This window comes from Sminthopsis crassicaudata, chromosome 1, assembly GCF_048593235.1.
Source record: "Sminthopsis crassicaudata isolate SCR6 chromosome 1, ASM4859323v1, whole genome shotgun sequence".
Classification (NCBI taxonomy): domain Eukaryota; kingdom Metazoa; phylum Chordata; class Mammalia; order Dasyuromorphia; family Dasyuridae; genus Sminthopsis; species Sminthopsis crassicaudata.
Genome location: NC_133617.1, coordinates 298,898,457 through 298,915,929, shown reverse-complemented (window position 1 = coordinate 298,915,929; position 17,473 = coordinate 298,898,457). Strand labels below are relative to the sequence as shown.

At 38.9% G+C, this 17,473-nt stretch overlaps 1 pseudogene; it reads left to right on the top strand.

Annotated features, from left to right (window-relative positions):
• Nucleotides 1–4,111: 4,111 nt before the first annotated feature.
• LOC141549439 (ATP-dependent RNA helicase DHX8 pseudogene) lies at nt 4,112–7,432 on the top strand (annotated as a pseudogene).
• The last annotated feature ends 10,041 nt before the right edge of the window (nt 7,433–17,473 follow it).

Below are 17,473 nucleotides of genomic sequence, written 5' to 3'. Positions count from 1 at the left end.
AAGCAATGCTCTGTAGAGCTGCCAAAATGATCTTCCTAAAACACAGGTCCAACTATACCAGCTCTTATTACTGCCTGTATCCTACTATTATCAAATGCAATTTATTAAACTCCTTCTGTTTGCCTTTAAAGCTTTTTCATGTCCTGAATTTGTCATAGTGTGAATGGGGTCTGCAAATTCACAGAATTCTTGGGATATCATCTTTCCAAATGAAGAACTAAGAAAGCTAGAATCCAAGAATGTGAGGACAGTACATTGGAGAGACTTTGGAATATATTTAGACATGCATAACTGGCTTTGTTCACCTAATCAGTTTTTGATTGTGGAATCATTTGTTAGTCTTTGGTCAACATGATTCCATCTCATAGGCTAGAATTTCATACATACACATACACCACTATCCTTTATATAATTTTCAGTTGCTTCTTTTAGTATGTTAAAATCTAACCTTCCTTTAACTTCTATCCACTAATTCTGGCCTCTGAGCTTTAATTTTCTCTTAACTATATTTATTCGACTCTTCCAATTTGTAGACCATCCTCTTTAATAGAAGATAGGAATTGAATACCTCTCTTTTATTATAGCATTCACCTCTAATAGGTCTATTTTTTAAACTTGTTATTCTTCTGAGTATATTTATAAAGGAAATACTTTAACATATAATCAGAATTTGAAATAGGAGTTTTTACTTCAGGCACAGGCATAGAAGGCACCTCAGCTTATCTAGTAAGACCTCTTACTTTCTTATTCAGATCTTACACATTCATTTTACAAATGAAGAAACTGAGGTCTAGAGAGGTTGAATGACTTACCTACAATGTTTCACCATATCACTTTCTCAATCTGCAGAACATGTTCTTTTTGATATTTTTTAGTGGGGATTGCATAATGTGGCACTTGAGCTGAGACTTAAAGGAAACTAGATCACTCATCTGTTATAAAGTGGCAGGATCTTTGTTCAGTTATAAACTGAAATAGGTGATTTCCGAGATCTTTTTCAGTTATGAAATTATAAACATTCATTTCAATATTTTTTATTTGAAAAAACAGTAAGAAAAAAGGAAAACAGAAAAGAAATAGAAAACAAAATAAAGCAAAACAAAAGAGAATATTGTCATGTGCCTGGAAGAACATCAGGAAGGATTTAAAATATATAACAACAAATTACAGATCAAGAAAATATATTAGTAGAAGAAATTATATTCACGAATGACCATTTTTTTCTTTCTTATATATTGTTCTTTGGTTCTCTACTGCTCCCCTTATTTGCTTTATTTTTTTCTCTCTTTCATCCTCCCCCACTCCCCAGCAAGCTACATTTAATAAAATCTATATTTATATACACATACATAGAAATATATAGATACATACATTCACACCCTCCCATAAATACAAACATGTCTTTCTTATCCTTGCTGTGTCTTTAATTGAATTCTTCTCCTGACTTATCTTGCTATTACCTAACCTTCCCTCACCCAAGAATCCCTCCCTTGTCTTCTTCCCTCATCCTTTGCTTCCCCAACTATCTATCCCTCCCCTCTTTATTTCTTTATACCCTTCATGGTATATGTGTGTATGTATCTATATTTATCTATAAGTAGATATAGATAGATATACGTAGTGTACTCATATCAGAAATGTGTTCAATAGGTATCAGAGCTACAAGCCCTCCTCTCTTCTCTGATGCTTATGTCTAGTCTTCCTCTGTACCTCATTTGTATAACATGATTGTTATTTTTACCTTAACTCTGCCAATCTTTCTTTTGAGCTATTTTATTGTTGATGTGAATTTTATATACATACACGTGTGTGTGTGTGTATACATGTTCAGTTTGTTCATGTTAAATTTCTCAAAATTGATCTTTTGTGTTGGCCCTTATAGGTTAAATTTTCTGTTAAGTTTGGTTTGGTTGATAGAAATTCCTGAAAATCTGTAAGTTCATTGAATATCCATTTTTTTTCTCATTCAAGATTATAGATAATTTTGCTGGATATGATTTTTGGCCATAGGCCTAGTTCTTTTAATTGTAGATATGATTTTGGGATCTGGGGTCTTTTATTATAGCTTCTAAGTCTTATACATTCTAATTGTAGCTCCAACATATTTGAATTGCTTTTTTTTCTTGTTTCTTGAAAAAATTTCTCTTTGATCTGGATTTTTTGAAATTTGGCAGTAATATTCCTGTGTGTTTTCCACACAGGGTCTCTTTGAGGTGGTGATCAGTGGATTTTTTCCTATTTACACTTTTCCCTCATGATCTATCACTCCAGGACAATTTTCTTGAATTATTTCTTGTATTATTGTGTCAAGGTACTCTTTTTGGTCAGAAGTTTCTAACAGTCCAATTATTCTTATATTTTTCTCTTCATCTGTTTTCCAGATCTGTCATTTTCCTTATGTTTGACATTCTGTCCTATTTTCTCATTCTTTATTATCTGTTTTGTTATTTCTTGGTATTGCATAGCTTCACTGGTTTCCCCTTGCCCAATATTAATTTTCAAAGCATTATTTTTATCTTTGAGACTCTGTACCTCTTTTTCTAGTTGGTTAACTTTTTTTTCCCTAAGTTTTTTGTTGTTTTGGATGGTTTTAATTTTTTTCTTTACTTTTTCTTCAGTCTCATTTGATTAAAAAAAAATTTTTTTTTTTCAATTCTATAAATTTTCTCTGGGCAGGGAGCCATTTCACCTTACTCTTTAGGGTTGAAGTTCTTTCTTTTTTTTTTTTTTTTTTTACTAAAGTGTCCTCTGAAGATCAACTCTGGGCTTCACTGTTCCTATAATATGTTTCAATGGTGGGGCTCTTTCTTCTTTGCTGGTTCTTTTTCTTTAAATAAGAGATGTTAGTGTAAGCACTTCTAATTGTGGGTAAGGGGATGGTGCCTCAAGCTTCCCTTCTATTCTCTAGTCTGACCTGGAACCCCAAACCTAGAGCTCCACATTCCTGCAAATGACAGCAGTCAGCAACATCCCTGCCCTGCTTCTGCATTCATCTGGTGCTGGTTCCTTCTCACCCAGGGCCATATCTCAATAGTAAAGCTGGGCCCAGCATATCCAGTCAGTTAAGATTTGAGGTTGGCTTAGTTTTCCTGAACTCAACCACCATTCCATAGTCTGAGAGATAAAAGACTCTGTGGTTCCTGCCACATACCCAAATAGCCCAAGAAGTTCCATATTGATGTTTTTGCAGAGCTACCTGGGAGGTGTTTGCAAATCAGAGAAGTTAATCTGGTCTGGTGTCTTTTTTCACATCTTCTTTAGTTGTTATCAGGATGACTTCAGTTCTTGCCCCTCTTCCTGATTTTTCAGGGGACTGCTCTCCCTGACATGCAAATTTATTTGCAAAATTCATTTCAATTTTAAGCTTTAGAATGACTGTGAGAGATCCTTGGAACTGAAGCAAGAATCATGTGTAGAAAAAGGAAATTTTCTTACCCAGGAATCATTTATAAATGATTAAGCTAGTAGAGCACTGAAGACATTTGATGGGCTTAAATAAGAATAGTAAAATTCCTTTAGCTAGAGGAAGACCTCAAAGTATTTGAGGAATATTGGATTTCTTGTCTGTTAGGATTACAACATTTAGACAACAAAATTTCCTTTTTCTACACAGGTTGTCTAAACAATTCTCTAGCACAGAGTTCACACCTTTAGTTCACACCTTTAAAAGGAGTTTACACATTTAGTCTTCTAAAAGGAGTTGACACCTTTAAAGGAGTTTACACCTTTAGACTTTTGAAAAGGAGTTTACAACCTTTAGTTTACAACCTTTAAAAGGAGCATTTTCATTGGTTGAAGTATTTCCCTGAGTTCTCACTAGTGCATTCTCTGGGAGGATAAAAGAAGACAAAATTGGGCCTGGACAAGCAGTCTGGCTTGGGGAAGGACAAAAGCTGGAGGAAATTCAGAGCCAGGATTCAGGAAGAAGAGGCTGGCTGGAGGCTCCAGAAGTCTCCCAAGAAACCTGCTCATAGAGGAAAAGATTATACAGAAAAGAAACCTCCTCCCAGAGAAGGATTACAACTAAGAGACGATCAGAACATCACATTTGGTGCCCAATGTGGGGCCAGGACTTATTCTGAGCCCTTCAGAGAGAGCTAGCCCGGACCTTCACATTTTGGCACCTGAACAGGGACTTGAACCCTGGACCCTCACATGGACATTGATTGCCAATTCAAGACCATGCTTGATGAACATGATATGAAAGTAGTTGTGGATGTCCTCAAAGAGTTAGACGCTTTAAAGCCTAGTGCTGCAGCACAGAAGCAGAGAGGCTCTGAACATGGTGATAGAGCAAAGAAGAAAAAAAGGAGTCTTAGTCCAAGTCGAGATAGAGACCACAAGCGGAGACACCGGTCCCCATCAAGATCACATTCTAGGACTCGAGACAGGAATAAAGGGAAATCTAGATACCGATCAAGGAACAGAAGTCAGAGTCCTGTCAAAGACCATAAGGACCGTGATAAATATGGGGAAAAGAGAAATGACAGATGGCGAGACAAACGTGTGGATCGACCTCCTCCTGAAGAGCCTTCTACTGGAGAAATTTACACTGGCAAAGTTACCAGTATCAAGCGATTTGGGTGTTTTGTACAACTGGAAGGACTGAGGAAACAGTGGGAAGGTTTAGTTCACATCTCTGAGCTTCATTGGAAGGGCCGAGTGGCCAACGTCACTGATGTGGTGAGCAAAGGCCAGAGGGTTAAGGTGAAAGTCCTGTCCTTCACTGGGACCAGAACCAGCCTGAGCATGAAGGATGTGGATCAGGATACTGGAGAAGATCTGAACCCAAACCGACGGAGGAACCTCGTTGGGCAAACCAATGAGGAGATTTCTATGAGGAACCCTGATAGACCTGCTCACCTCTCCCTTGTCAGTGCTCCAGAAGTGGGAGATGACACCCTTAAAAGGAAACGCCTCACCCAAATATCAGATCTCGAGAAGTGGGAGATCAAACAGATGATTGCGGCCAATGTGCTTTCTAAAGAAGAGTTTCCAGACTTTGATGAAGAGACAGGAATCCTTCCTAAAGTGGATGATGAGGAAGATGAAGATCTGGAGATTGAATTGGTTGAGGAAGAACCTCCATTCCTGAGAGGACATACCAAACAAAGCATGGGCATGAGCCCCATTAAAATTGTTAAGAATCCCGATGGCTCCCTGTCCCAAGCAGCAATGTTGCAGAGCGCTTTGGCGAAAGAAAGGAGAGAACTCAAACAGGCCCAGCGTGAAGCAGAGATGGACTCCATTCCGATGGCACTCAACAAACACTGGGTGGATCCTCTGCCCGATGTGGATGGAAGGCAGCTTGCCGCCAACATGCGGGGCATCGGAATGATGCCCAATGACATCCCAGAATGGAAGAAGCATGCTCTTGGGGGCAACAAAGCATCTTACGGTAAAAAGACCCAGTTGTCTATCATTGACCAGAGGGAGAGTCTTCCCATCTTCAAGCTTAAAGAGCAGCTTGTTCAGGCTGTTCATGACAATCAGATCCTGGTTGTTATTGGAGAGACGGGTTCTGGGAAGACAACACAGATCACACAGTATCTTGCCGAAGCCGGTTACACCTCCAGGGGGAAAATTGGATGTACACAACCTCGAAGGGTTGCAGCCATGTCAGTGGCCAAAAGAGTGTCTGAAGAGTTTGGATGTTGCTTGGGACAAGAAGTGGGTTACACTATTCGTTTTGAAGATTGCACCAGTCCAGAAACAGTCATCAAGTACATGACAGATGGGATGTTGCTCCGGGAATGCTTGATCGACCCTGATCTTACTCAATATGCAATCATCATGTTGGACGAGGCTCACGAGAGAACAATTCACACAGACGTGCTCTTTGGATTGTTGAAAAAGACAGTGCAGAAACGGCAAGACATGAAGCTGATTGTTACTTCTGCAACATTAGATGCTGTGAAGTTTTCCCAGTATTTCTGCGAAGCTCCCATTTTCACCATTCCAGGCCGAACATATCCTGTGGAAATCCTCTACACTAAAGAACCCGAGACAGACTACTTGGATGCCAGTTTGATCACAGTCATGCAGATCCATCTAACTGAACCTCCAGGTGACATCTTGGTGTTTCTGACCGGTCAGGAAGAGATCGATACGGCCTGTGAGATTTTGTATGAACGCATGAAGTCCCTGGGACCTGATGTACCTGAATTAATCATCCTGCCCGTGTATTCTGCTCTGCCGAGTGAGACGCAAACCCGGATCTTTGACCCTGCTCCTCCCGGTAGCAGGAAGGTTGTAATTGCTACCAACATTGCCGAGACGTCTCTGACTATTGATGGCATCTACTACGTGGTGGACCCCGGTTTTGTGAAGCAGAAAGTGTACAGCTCCAAGACTCGAATAGATCAGCTGGTGGTGACTCCCATCTCCCAGGCACAGGCAAAGCAGAGAGCAGGGAGAGCGGGGAGAACGGGGCCCGGGAAGTGTTACAGGCTCTACACGGAACGTGCCTACCGAGATGAAATGTTAACCACCAACGTGCCCGAGATCCAGAGAACCGATTTAGCCAGCACGGTGCTCTCTCTCAAGGCTATGGGCATCAATGACTTGCTCTCCTTTGACTTCATGGATGCTCCCCCAATGGAGACTCTGCTTACAGCCATGGAGCAGCTGTATACGTTGGGAGCCCTGGACGACGAGGGCCTGCTCACCCGTCTGGGCCGCAGGATGGCCGAATTTCCCTTGGAGCCGACGTTGTGCAAAATGCTGATCATGTCTGTTCATCTGGGCTGCAGTGAGGAGATGCTCACCATCGTCTCCATGCTGTCGGTGCAGAACGTCTTCTACAGGCCCAAGGACAAACAAGCCCTTGCAGATCAGAAGAAAGCCAAATTCCACCAAACCCAAGGGGACCACCTCACTCTCTTGGCCGTGTATAATTCTTGGAAGAACAACAAGTTCTCCAGCCCCTGGTGTTATGAGAATTTCATACAGGCGCGCTCCTTGCGCAGAGCCCAGGACATCCGTAAACAGATGTTGGGCATCATGGACAGACGTAAGCTGGATGTGGTGTCCTGCGGCAAGGCAACAGCGCGTGTACAGAAAGCCATCTGCAGTGGTTTCTTCCGAAATGCAGCCAAGAAGGACCCACAGGAAGGCTACCGAACTTTGATTGATCAGCAGGTGGTCTACATCCATCCCTCCAGTGCACTGTTCAACAGACAGCCAGAATGGGTGGTATACCATGAGCTGGTGCTGACCACCAAGGAGTACATGCGGGAGGTCACCACCATTGACCCCCGGTGGCTGGTGGAGTTTGCTCCGGCCTTTTTCAAGGTCTCGGACCCCACAAAGCTCAGCAAACAGAAGAGGCAGCAGCGGCTTGAGCCCCTGTACAACCGGTATGAGGAGCCAAATGCTTGGAGAATCTCCCGTGCTTTCCGGCGGCGGTGACAAGGGAGCCATTGACTGTGGCACAAAGTGTTTTGAGATCTCTCTGGAAGACTGAGGCCCAGGACTCCAGTGACTTGTTTAACCCCACCCCCCCCAGAAGCACAGGTATCCTTGTGTTGAGAGGCCCCAAAGCCAAAGAAGGACATCCTGACCTGCACTCTCATCTTTTCTTGTGAGGAAAGCCTCAGAAGACAGGAACTCACCCTGGCCATGAGATACATGCCGTCCCCTTGGCTGGGCCGAGCTCCTGAGGAGGAGGTATGTCGCACCTTTTTCTGTACAGCTGGACCAGAACAAGTTGTTCCATTTCCAAACAGCCTGTGCTACAAGATCCTCAGGTCAGAGGACCCCGATGAGCCGCCCATCAACCCAGTGCTTTTTGAGCCTTGGAGACCTTTGGTGGCACTGCCCTAGCTTTCCATCTACCTTCCAACCTGTTTCTTCCAGCTTACCTCTTTGGAAATTTGTATTTAAAAATAAACAATACATTTGTATATATATATTTTTTTCCCTGCAGTTATTTCTTTTAGCTAAAGTGTTAGTATATTGGCCACAGGCTACATTGAGGGGAGGGAGAAAATGGGAAAAGAAAAATATACAGGAAGAGGCAGATAGAAAAAGAAGAGGGAAAAAAAGTCCATAGACTGAATTAAATTGCTGATTGATGCCCCTTGAAAAGCCAATGGCATGATTAGCCATTGTTCGCTGCTCTTCCATTGCTCTAATGCTTAAATTTTGAGAAGCTTGACCAAATAAATGAAAGTCCACTGGGAGGAAATGATCATCTCAGATACAGTGAAGGTGGTCAGAGCAAGGTTACAATGAGTTGAATGAGAGGCCAGGATTCCTCAGCCCAGTATACACTCCACAGAGCTCCAATACACACATGCATATGCAGGTGAGTGTGCATATACATCACAAATCAGATGAAAGGAGCAGGAAACTCCCAAGCCTGGCTACCTGCTGAGCCAAGGAGAATAATAGACTTTCATAATCAGGAAGATTCCAGACCACAGCATGAGATCCATATCCTCTCCCCAGCCATCACCCAAAGTCAGGGGGAAAATGAACTGAGGGAAGGGCAACAAGCACCCCATTGTGCAAGAACCACAGTCTGCTCCTGACCACTCTTCTTCCTGGGAACACCATTGCCTGAAATGGATAGGGTGGGGAAGCGGCTCCAGGGAAGGAACCTACATGGGCCCCAGCTCCACAATCTGTGTTGATCTTTCCTGGAGGATGGTCAGGAGGGCTTGTAGACTAGGCAGGGCCCCTGGCATGGGCGAGGAGGCCATGAGGTTGAGTCTCACCCAAAATATCCAAGAGGAGGTCATTAGAACACACACAGAGCCGGAGGCCACCAGGCATTCTACACTGCCCCCCAAACCACTTCAGCTGGCGTGGGCTTGATAGGTGGCCCAGTGAGCAGTCCCCTCCCACCAATGAAATCTCAAAGTCACCTATTGTCCCCTCTGGCAGGCTAGCACTGGACAGAGCAAGGGTAAGCTGTGCTCAGTGACCACTGGGTAAGATAACGGAGGAGTACACTTTCAGCTTTCTCTGGGAACACCTGACTTCTGTCATACTGCTAAATCTGAGGGGACATGGACAGAGGGAGGCTGCTAAGCTGTGCTGCTCTCTGCCCAGTCTCCCTTATCCCCAGGCCCCACTTAGCCTCACTCTACAAGCTTTACCAAACATACAGTCTCAGTTCCTAAGACTTTCAAGCTGATTTTCTCTGCTAGACATTCCACGGTAAACCCTGGACAATCTTTGCAATTTTTTAGGGCCCCAACTTCCCAGGACCCTTCAAATTCAAATGTTTAACCTCCAGGCACAGAAAATGAAAAAGTATACCTAGTGAGGGGACAGGGAGAACCTCCTCAGCTCCCCAAGTAATTCCTGCCACCTCAGCACCAAGCAGTTCCTAAATGGGGACTCTGCTCCCCAGCAGGTGGCTTGGATTCTCAGAAAATGTAAAAATGTTTGTGGCAGCCCTCTTTATAGTGTCTAGAAACTGGAAAGTGAATGGATGCTCATCAATTGGAGAATGGCTGAATAAAGTGTGGTTTATTAATGTTATGGAATATTATTGTTCTGTAAGAAATGAGCAGAAGGATGATTTCAGAAAGTCCTAGAGAGACTTACATGAACTGATGCTGAGTGAGTGAATTGAACAGGACCAGGAGATCATTGTACACAGTAACAGCAAGATTATACAATTCTGAGGGTTGTGGCTCTTAGCAACAATGAGATGATTCAGGCCACTTCCAATGATCATATGATGAAGAAGCCATCTATACTCAGAGAGAGGACTGTGGGAACTGAGTATGGATCACAACATAGTGTTTTACTCTTAAAAAAAAAAAAAAAAAGTTCTGAATTCAAATCCAGTCTCAGATACTTTTGGCTGTGTGACCTAGGTAGCACTGAATCTCTGTCTGGCTCTACAATCCATGTTTTATATGAAGCAATCTCTCAAGGTTTTTGTGAGGATCAAATGAAATAATATTTATAAAAGCATTTAGCTCAATGCCTGGCACATACTAATCAATAATTTCCCCAAACAATAAGCCTCTATTATTTACTATTATTATTAACATGTGCTAGGTATAAAGTAAGTCAAAAACACAGTCCTTATCTTCAAGAATCATGTATTCTAATGAAGAAGAAATGTTAATAATTGGGTAATTAGATATCTATGGGGCAGCTGGAGGGTGCAGAAGATAGAGCACCAGACCTGGAATCATGAAGACTCTTCTTCCTGAGTTCAAATTTGGCCTCAAACTCTTAGCTGTGTGAAGTCACTTAACCCTGTTTACCTCAGTTTCTCATTTGTACACACCAAAAAATCCTTATCTTGGAGAAGGAAATGGCAAGCCACTCCAGAATCTCTGCCAGAAAAAAAAAAAAAATTTAAAAAAAAATGGAGTCGAGTAGATTATGATTGAATAGTGAATAGCATGGAAAAGATAAAATATTACTCTCCTTCTCAAATGTTCAGTGGCTCCCTTTTATTGCCTCTAAAGTAAAATTCAGATTTCCTCAACTTGACCTTAAAAGACAATCTGGGACCAGCTTACTTTTCCTGACTTCCTAGTAAACTCCTTCAAGCATTCGTTTTCAGCCAAATTGGCTGACTAGAAGCTCTCACAGCACAATGTTGCATCTCTTATTTCTTTGCCCTTTAAAGGCTGTCCCACATGCCTAGAATGCATTCTCTTCTCATTTCTTCCTTTCACACTCTCTAGTTTCCTTTAAAGTCTAATCAAGGTGCTTGCTACTTCTTACATGAAACCTTTCTTTATTCTTTCAATTATTGGTAATTGTTTCTTCCTTAGAATACCTTATCATTTACTTGTTATACCCCTTCCCTTCCACTAGAATGAAAACCACTCAAAGGTAGGAATAGTTTGTTTCTGTAGCCCCTTGTTTTTGGCTCATATAGATGCTACCTGGCACATAGTACATGATAAAAGCTTGTTAATTGACCAAATCATTAAGTTCTCTTGATTTAATGTAATAAAATAATTCACATTTATATAAAATTTACTGTTTTCTTATAATCTTGTGAAAAAGGTATCATAGGTATTGTGAAAAATGAATATTTCTCTCTTGAATTTAATAAATAATCCAAATTTTTATTTTTTTCTACTTCTTCATCCAGAAACCAAGCAGTATGGGAATCTCTTTAAATTTATCCAGGCCAAGATCCAATCAGACAGTAAAAGAAATTCTAAATTGAGCTAATGGGTACATTCCTGGTCATTGTGTTTGCTCAGATAGGTCCGAAGAAGTGTCACTTCTCTCTTGCCAGACAGGTGATATGGAAATCTCCAAGTCTCTTTGGCCAAGATTTAGGTAACCTAAATCATATACCCTGAGACCCTCATTTTAATATAGTCCATTATATTACCTAGAGTTGATTGGTACCCCTCAGGAACCACCATATAAACTCTGAGCCCACTGCCATAAGGGGTCTTTACCAAAGGAAGCCAAGTAACAATCTTTTATGGATAAATGTATTTCCCTTATTAATAAAATGATTAAATTATCTAGAAACTATATATCAATATTTTTTAATTGTCACAATTTTATCATTTTTATAGATGAAGAAGTTGAAACTTAGTTGAAACTCTGAGTTGGAGCTTAGAGCTTATGAATTGAAATAGTTTGCTTTCTACTCAGACACCATGGCTTTCTATAAGAAATGAATTTCATTCCTACCTTTGTAATTTTTCAAGGATTTTATGCTGTTTTTAAAAAAATTTTTTTTAGCAAAAATTCACTCTAATTTCTTTAAAGTGGTTAATTCCAGAGTGATTTGTTTCCACTACCAATTTCTTTAGCACCAGACTTGTATTACTTGGTTCACTTTAAATATATACCTCTTTAAACAATAGTAATGCTTAGTAACCAAGGAAGCACCTTGGGACTTCAGCCCCAGGGTATATAAGAAGTCAAAGCCGACATTGTGGCACCATTCTTTGTACCATGCTTCAGTCTCAGAAAACCTTCCAGAAAGTGGCACATCTACCCTTAAGCAAATTCAGGCTTCCATTTTAGGTGGTAGTTTCTAGAGTCATAGACTATTACAGATAGAAATGAATTTTAAATCTTAATCACTGATATCTTAGAAACTGAGAATATTTCAGGCAACATAAAAATCCTTACTTCTTACTCTTAATAGTAAACATTCATGTTATGTTCTGCATCTATAATTGATTTTATATATATTTTTTCCACATTAATATTTTAGCAGTCATTCAATCTTGCCTCTCTTAGTACTCATCCACCACATGGATTCTAGGTCTGGTTCTATTATGTCATAATTAAGATGACCATGGATTGTAGTCCCCTTCCCCTCTCTATTGTCATACTTCTCTGAGCCTTTGCTGCCTCATCTATAAAATAAGTAGAGAGTTGAATTTAGTGAAATTTAAAGTTCCTAGAAGCTTGGACTTTCTGTGATTTTTATGATATAGTTCTTATTATATATTAGTTGAGTATTTTATATAATGTAATTTGAGATCTTCTTATACTTGGGTGCCAGAGTCCCTAGAATTCACCATTCACCATTAATTCAACAGTATGCTTAAGCATTGGTAGTTTTCTTTCTCAGTCATTAATAATACGCATTGTTCTTTGGAGGATAAATTCATTAAGGTTTTAAAAAGTCAATAAATGCAGGGTAGCTACGTGGCACAGTGGGTACAGCACCAACCCTGAAGTCAGGAGGACCTGAGTTCAAATATGGTCTCAGACACTTAACACTTCCTGGCTGTTGTGAATCTGGGCAAGTCACTTAACCCCAATTGTCTCAGAAAAAAAAAAAAGAAAGAAAAAGTCAATGATGCTTTCCTCCTTTTAGAATCCCTTTCCTTCATGTCATTAGAAAATATTCAACTGTCAAATGGTATTGACATTGGAGGGGATAGGAAGAAAAAATAGGAATATTTAATTCATGTTTTTCCTTTTTTTTACAACTTTCCCTTGACTCTGTCCAGATGGGACTTCACAGCACCTTAAAAAAAGACAGTGTAGAGGCAGCTAAGTGGCACATAGATAGAGCACCAGCCCTGAAGTCAGGAGGACTTGAGATAACATCTGGCCTCAGACACTTAACACGTCCTAGTTGTGTGACCCTGGGCACTTAACCCCTATTGCCTTGGGGAAAAAAAAAAGTGTAAAGAATGACACTCATAATGGTTAGGAAAGGAGATGAAGTGTTGCTCTTGCTATTTTTAGTACTAAGGTCTTCCCTGGTACTTAAATCAAGGATTAACTGAGGAATATCAGACATTTAATTTGTTCTTGTGATCTGATAGGGCAAAAAAAGCAATTGGACACCCCAATAAGAGACAATCAATAAGTGGATTGTGTTGGTTTGTTTATTGTTTTATTTGAAGAAAGTGTTTCCAGAGGAAAGAATTTTCATGGAGAACATAAGAAACTGACATTAGTTGACACTTGAATCTGGGAATAGAATGCTATGCACAAGTCAACCTAATTTATGCTATTTTTCTCCTCACAATTAATGTTATTAACTCATTTGATTTTTTTTAATAACATCATAGTCATTTTCAAGCTCTGTAATTGAGCCTAAAAGTGATTAAAACAACTTAAGTCTGATCACATATGCTACATTCTTCACTCATAATCCCCCTTTTTCTTTTCCAGAGCCAAGATGGTTCATTAAAATCCATCTGAATTTGCTGTCTTTCAGTGATACTTCTATTTACACCATAGTAATCAAGCATATTCTTTTGTTTCCTTGGTTTCAAAAAAACTTTATTCAAGTCTTCACAAGTAACTCAAATACCTTATCACTCTCAAATAATGGGAAGAGCACCACTACTCAGACTTAGCTACTTATTAATCAGCTAGAAGCCCTTGAACAAATTTATTTTATTTTTGTGCCTTACATGATTAGGATCAAAGAAGATGATGTTTGTAAAATGTAAAAACCCAAAAAGCTTTGCACAAACTTGAGCCATTATTCTGTATGACTTACTGTTATAGTCAACTAAGGAGCAAAAAACTAAAAACTGGAGAGTAGCAAGATATAGCAGAAAAAAACCACTGGAATTAGAACTAGAAATCTAGAGTATAAGCTCCAGCCTCATGAGATATGTAACCTAAGAATTAGCACTTGTTTGGTCCTCTTCTATAAAAATAAGGGTTCCTTCACTTTTAAAATTCGAACTTGTTTGGGCCTCTTCTGTAAAAGTAAGGGTTCCTTCACTTTTAAAATGAAGGTTTGAACAAAAAGATCTCCAAGTACAGTTACTACTTTAAAATTCAATGAAAAGAAAAACAGATTATTTGGCTGTGACTTCTTTTTCCATGGTGAGGAAAGAACTGAGAAATTCCCTATGGTCTGTTAGTAACTTGGCTCAGAAATCAAAAACAAGGAATAGGAGTTGAAAAAGGCTGGAAATCACAAAGCAGAATTAGCCCTTGAAAGCAATTATAATGGAAAGATTGGCCAATGAAAGCCTACCATTGTCATATATCCTTCTACCCAGCTATCATATGGCCATAATATGTAATGCCTGTAATGCCTTTGTTATTTTTTATCTCTAGGTATGTTTTCTTCTGGATTATTGGTGAATATCAGAAAATAAATGTACCAGATTACACTCTTGTGGACTTGAAAAGACTAGAAAAGTCACCAGAGATTTAGCAACTAGAATCCATACCTGAGTCTGCCAGTACCATCAACAGCCAAATCCAGTTAGGAGTCCTGAGGCACCTACCTGTTTGACCCAAGACAACAGTGAACCAAATATATAACCTAGGCACTGTGCCCTTTAATTAAAGAAATGACTTTCATTGCTCATACAAGCAGGGATTAGGGACATGGTGGCCCTATGATCTGGAAAATCTATATAAAAAATTTGGCCTTCCTTTCATACCAGAGAAAAAGTCTGAATTACCATGATTTTAAGAGATAAAATGTGTTGATGTTATCTGATATTATATACATATTTTATGCATTTTGAGTTTCTAAACTTTTTCTCTGTCACCTGTGGGCCTTCCTTCATTGTCATCTGAGGCCTTCCCAAAACTCTTCCCCCAAAATTCCTATTTTATTTCTTATGCTAGCCCATGTCATATCAGAATCACAACACGGAAAGTAGAAATGTAGAAAGGATAACTTGATTATATTTAGGAATGACCTTATTAGAGGAAACACATCTCAGAAATATTTTTAAGTTTAAATCTATTCTCCTAGGGACTGAGATATTTAGAGGGGAAAAGGGTTGTTTTTTTTTGTTTGTTTGTTTGTTTTTTTTTAGGGAGCATGCTATTGTAAGTCCTTAGCTAAAGGCTCATTGTATTGCGCAGAGGAGCTAAGTCATTTAAAGCTGATCATCATACAACATTTCTTCTGGTTCTGCTTATTTCACTTTGCATCAATTTGTATAAATTTTTCAGTTTTTTTTTTAATCAGCCTGATCATCATTTCCCATAGCCCAATAGTATTTCATTATAGTCATATACTACAGCTTGTTTAGCCATTGCTCAATTTATGAGCATCACCTCAATTTCCAATTCTTTGTTACAACAACAAAGCTGCTATGAATGTTTTTGTGCCTCTTAGTCCTTTTCTTCTTTTTCATGATCTCTTTGGGATATAAACCTAGTACTGGTATTGCTGAATCAAAGGGTATGCAGTTCTATTGCCCTTTGGACATGCTTCCAAATTGCTCTCCAGAATAGTTGCATCAGTTCACAATTCCACCAATGATGCATTAATGTCCTAATTTTTCCATATTGTCTTCAACATTTATCAATTTTCTTTTTCCACCCTAGGTGGGAAGTGAAATTTTAGAGTTGTCTTAATTTGGATTTTCCTAATCAAAAGTGATTTACAGCATTTCTTTAAATGGCTATAGCTAGCATTGATTTCTTCATCTGAAAACTGCCTATTTGAGTCCTTTGACCATTTATCAATTGGGGAGTGGTTTGTATTCTTATAAATGACTTGGTTCTCTATATATTTGAGAAAAGAGACCTTTATTAGAGATACTTGCTACAAAGATTGTTTTTCAGCTTTTTGTTTTCCTTCTAGTCTTGGTTGTTTTGGCTTTGTTTGCAACACTTTTAAAATTTAATTTAATCAGTATTAGCTCTCTACCTCTTATTTGGTAATGAATTCTTTCCTTATTCATTGTTCTAAAAGATAAAATATTCCTTCCTCTCCTAATTTGCCTATGGCACCACCCTTTATGAATGAATCTTATACTCATTTTGACCTTATCTTGGTATATGGCATAAGTTGTTTATATCCTGTTTCTGCCATATTGTTTCCCAGGAGTTTTTATCAAATAGTGATTTCTTATCCCAGAAACTGAACTCTTTGGGTTTATCAAACATTGGCTTACTATCGTCATTTATTACTGTATATCTAGGTATGCCTAAGCTATTCCACTGATCTACCAATTTTTAGCTAGTGCCAGATAGTTTTGATGATTGCTGCTTTAAAATATAGTTGGGGTTCTGTACTGCTGGGCCCAGTGGGATAGCTGTTATCGCTGTCTTTAACCCCATTGAATCCATACATAGCTCGGAAAATGTCTTATTCTATGAAATAAGTTGTACATTTAATTTTCATAGTGTAATTATACTGACTTATCGTTGCCAAATCAAGCAATTGAAATACACTCTTCTTTGAAATAAACATTTTCTTGGGGAGGGATGACTGCTTGATAACTACTTTCTATTATCTTGTATACCTGTGGAAGTGTGGCTAATGATTATATCTTATAGGCAAGCCTAACACATTTTATATTAACTTAAGGAAAAACTTTGGTCTCATTATTGATCTAATGTTAGCAGTATTGTACATGGAAACCAATTTTGGGGATAAATCAAATTTATCAGCTTTGCTTCTATAATTCTCATTAGGTTAAACTCAACAAGTGATAACTGGGATTAATGTACCTATTCTGGCTGTGATTCTTCAAACAAAACAATGGCAACCATGCTTTATTCACTAAGATATTTTAGAAAAATATTTAAATATTAAAGCATGGGGCAGCTAGATGGCGCAGTGGATAGAGCACTAGCCTTGAATTCAGGAGGACCTGAGTTCAAATCTGGCCTCAGACACTTAACACTTCCTAGCTGTGTGACCCTGGACAAGTCACTTAACCCCAGCCTCAAAAAAAAAAAAATATTAAAGCATAATGTAGAAAATTTTCACTTAATATTAATAGATAGGGCAAACATATTTAGCACTAACTTTGTGTAGAACATTGACTAAGAATTTATAGAAAATACAAAAATTTCTATATTTATTGTTAAAACAAATAGAAAATAGAAAAAAAAAGAAAAATTTCTCATGTGTGCATGACAGATTATAAGAGAAGATTCAAAATATGAAACAATTTTCATTTTAAGAAAGCCTATAATAAATAGTAAACATTTTCTTCAGAGCTAACATCTTCTTTGCTGTTCACTTTTTATTTTATTCTTTTTTTTTTCTTTTTCACCACCCCCTCCTAAGAAAGCTACAACTAAGTACAAATATATTTATATTTACATAAACTTATAT